The following is a 4,335-nucleotide window of genomic DNA, read 5'->3' as shown; positions in this document are numbered from 1 at the left end:
ATTTACACTGCTGCTACTCACTGTTTATTATCTATTCATAGTCACTTTACCCCTACCTTCATGTACAAATTACCTCGAATAACCTGTACCCCCTGCACATTGACCTGGTACCGGTACCCCTTGTATATAGCCTCGTTATTCTTATTTTATTGTGTTACTTTTTATTTTTTACTTCAGTTTATTTGGTAAATATTTCATTAACTCTTTCTTGAACTACATGGTTGGTTAAGGGCTCGTAAGTAAGCATTTCACGGTAAGGTCTACACCTGTTGCATTCAGCTTATGTGGCAACAAAGTTTGATTTGATTTGATCCTATTGCGTCGTCAGACTGTAGAGTGCCTTCAGAAAGTATTCACACTCCTTGACCTTTTCCACATTTTGTAGTGTTACAGCCTGAATTTAAAATTGGTTAAATTTTGATTTTGTCTCACTGGCTTACATACATTACCCCATTATGTCAAAGTGGAATTATGTTTTAATTTTTTTTTTACAAATTAATAAAAAATGAAAAGCTGAAATGCCTTGAGTCAAGGCAAGCCTAAATAAGTTCAGGAAGAAAAATGTGCTTAACAAGTCACAAAATAAGTTGCGTGGACTCAATTTGTGTGCAATAATAGTCTTTATCATGGTTTTTGAATGACTACCTCATCTCTGTGCCCCACACATACAAATGTCTGTAAGATCCCTCAGTCGAGCAGTGAATTTCAAAGACAGATTTAACCAATGTCTCGCAACGAAGGGTACCTATTTGTAGATGGGTAAAAAAAAGCAGACATTGAATTTTCCTTTGAGCATGGTGAAGTTATTAATTACACTTTGGATGGTTAATCAAAACACCCAGGCACTGCAAAGATTCAGGTGTCCTTCCTAACTCATTTGCCGGAGAGGAAGGAAACCATTCAGGGATTTCACCATGTGGCCAATGGTGACTTTAAAACAATTAGAGTTTAATGGCTTAAGTCCAATAAGGTTTGGCCTAGACTAGTAAGGGAGAGAAATGTGTGTGTGTGACTAAGAAAATACAGAGGACAATTAAACTATTCATGACCTAACCTGGTTAGAACTCTAAGAAACTTACGACAGGCAACGGAGTCCTGTCAAGGTCCCGCTAATCTCGGGAGGATAGAACTGCCAGCTTGGTAGTAATAGACGAGGAATGCGGACTGTGGGGAAAGATACATCCCACCTACTGTTTGTGTGTCTGTATGTGCGTGTAAGGAGGTGGGGGAAATGGGAGTTATAAAATGTGTCTTTGCCTAATTTTTTTTAAACCCAGGGTCTTACAAACCTCGGGGATTGGTCAAAGCTTAAATAATTGTTAGTTATCATCATTGGGATTGAAAATTCTCGTGACACTGTGATTAGAGAAAACTGAAGATGGATCAACAATATTGTAGTTATTTCACAATACTAACCTAAATGACAGAGTGGAAAGAAGGACACCTGTACATAATACAAATATTCCAAGACATGCATCCTGTTTTCGAAAAGGCACTAAAGTAAAACAGCAAAATAATGTGGCAAATACATTTATTTTATGTCCTGAATACAAAGCCTTATGTTTTCGTCAAATCCAGCACAACACATCACTGAGTACCACTCTCCATATTTTGCAGCATGGTGGTGGCTGCATCATGTCATGGGTATGCTTTTCAAGGAGGACTAGGGAGTTTTTTGGGATAAAAATAAATGGAATACAGCTAAACACAGGCAAAATCCTAGAGGAAATCCTGGGTCAATCTTCTTCCCAATTCACCCTTCAGCATTACAATAACCTGTAACACAATGCCAAATATATGCTGGAGTTGCTTACCAAGACAACATTAAATGTTTCCGAGTGGCCTAGTTACAGTTTTGACTTAAATCGGCTTGAAAAGCTATGGCAGGACTTGAAAATGGCTGTCTAGCAATGACAGCCAGCAAAACTTTAAGTTGCTATAGAAGTATTTTCCAACTTTTCAATCGGTCTTTATACATCGAGTCCAATTAAAGATTGTTCACTGACATGCACTAACCTGACTACCCTCTACATGATCCTACCACAGAGAAGGGGATACAGTACTGGCAGAGTCCTCCGCAACCAGAGTCAACTGTCCAGCATCAATGCAAGAACTTAATAGACTGAATAATTTGACCATAGCCACTGCCATCAGATTTTTTAATAACCAAATAGACTTTTAAACTGTAATTGGTTAGGACCTTTTTAATTGAATGTAGTATCCTGTGTTTTTTAAGCATTTATCTAAATGTAACTGCATTCTGCATAATTCAGTTTCGTCGACTGTGAGCATGAATGAAATAAATAAAAATAAAATGGTTAGAAGTGATAAATTAAAATAACCTTCCAAGAGATCTGGTTGAGTGGCTGTTGACATACCAAAATTGTTCCAAGAGTCCAGAGAGAGTGGAACAATAGTATCAATGACTGGGGCTTTAGGCATGAATGATGACTTTTGATAGACCAATTCATCTGAAGAAGTGATATGTCAATAGCCTTATATAGAGCAATACTTAATGAGCTGTATTGCTAAAAGCATCTTTATAGCTAGGTTTAGTGCATGCGAAGAGGCATCCATCCGTCCAGTGCAGTTAAAAGACACAGCTAGTGCCTTCTGAGTGGTGCAGCGTTCTAAGGCACTGCATTGCAGTGTTGCGGTGTCACTACAGCCTGGGATTGAACCCATGCTGTGTCACAACCGGCCGTGACCGGGAGTCCCATAGGGTGCAATTGGCCCAGCGTCGTCCGGGTTGGGGGAGGGTTTGGCCGGGGGGGCTTTACTTGGCTCATTGCACTCTAGTGACTCCTTGTGGCGGGCCGGGCGCCTGCAGGCTGACCTCGCTCGTCAGTTGAACGGTGTTTCCTCTGACACATTGGTTCAGCTGGCTTCCGGGTTAAGCGGGTGGGTGATAAGAAGCGCGGCATGGCGGGTCATGTTTCGGAGGACGCATGACTCGACCTTCGCCTCTCCCGAGCCCGTTGAGGAGTTGCAACGATGAGACAAGATTGTAATCAAGAAATTGGTGAGAAAAAGGGGGTAAAACATTTTTTACACAGCTAATAAGTCCAAATGAACCATTATGATTACAATGATTCACTACCCAAATTACTATATCAATGCCCTGCTATACAGATAGATTTACAGTGTAAGGGTAATATGCCAACTATGCAAGTATGTTACATTCTATAATGTCTTACATCATTGTAAATAATAGGCTGGCCATATTCAATTAATTATAAGATTACAAGAGTCTCGTGTGATTGGAGAGGATTGGATCATAAAGCAAATTCAAAGCAATATTAGAGGGTTTTCAAGCTTCTGAATCTGGCAGGTCACATTGAGATACACTTTAATTTAAAGGTAGACTCAGAGAGATGATGTTGCCATGAGAAGCACAACAGATATTGGTCGTGTTCCACTTCTTAGACGTTGACAGATCTTACAACGCCTGGATAGGTATTTTACCTATCAGCTAACCACATCATATGTTGTAGCAATCTGTCAGTCGATGACACAATCAATGACATGGCACACAACCATTGGTTGATGCATGCAACTTCTAAGCAGTGGAACGCGCCCACGTTCCCCTGCTCAGACGCTGCATGCTTTAACAAATGGTTGTATACCACGTCATCAACTGTGCTGTCGGGTACCAGACTGCTAACATGTTGGTTGTGTTACTCTGCTCAGACGTTGCTGATGCATGACAGATCTTACAACACCTAGAAAATGATTATTTGTATTAGCTAGCCACATCATATGGCATAGCAGTCTGGTGCCCGACTGCACAGTCAATGATGTGGCATGCAACCATTGGTTGATGCATATAACGTCTGAGCAGGGGAACGCGACCATGATGGGGTTAGCTGTTACGTAAAATACCTATTCAGGTGTTGTAAGAACTGGCAGGTGTCAGCAACGTCTGAGCAGAGGAACACGCCCATTGAGATGAGCGTGATGTAAGACTTTGCTCTCACACAGAGTATCTGCGGATGTGCAGGGGGGCGCTTCACGCTGCTACAATGTGGTAGCTACGGGACCAAAACAGCGGAGAGGTTTAGCCTTGCGCTTCAACGCTCCTGGTTGTTGAGGAAATTGACCCACTACTACTGTTTACTTGGTGCGTCTACGTCATCTCAATGAGTCTACATTTAAACATAACGTAACCTATAACCTGACCCATCACATTAAGCATTACTGCCCCACAGTGGCAAAAAGTGACATCAACACATATGCCTTCTAGCCTCCCACACATACACTAAAACTTAAACTAAATAATATAAAAATTAAATAGAAATGTTTTTATAAAACAAACAAAATAAAAATGAGTGAATC

Source organism: Salmo salar, chromosome ssa16, assembly GCF_905237065.1.
Source record: "Salmo salar chromosome ssa16, Ssal_v3.1, whole genome shotgun sequence".
Taxonomy (NCBI): Eukaryota; Metazoa; Chordata; class Actinopteri; order Salmoniformes; family Salmonidae; genus Salmo; species Salmo salar.
The sequence above is the reverse complement of the archived record's forward strand: the minus strand, read 5'-3'. Positions refer to the sequence as shown.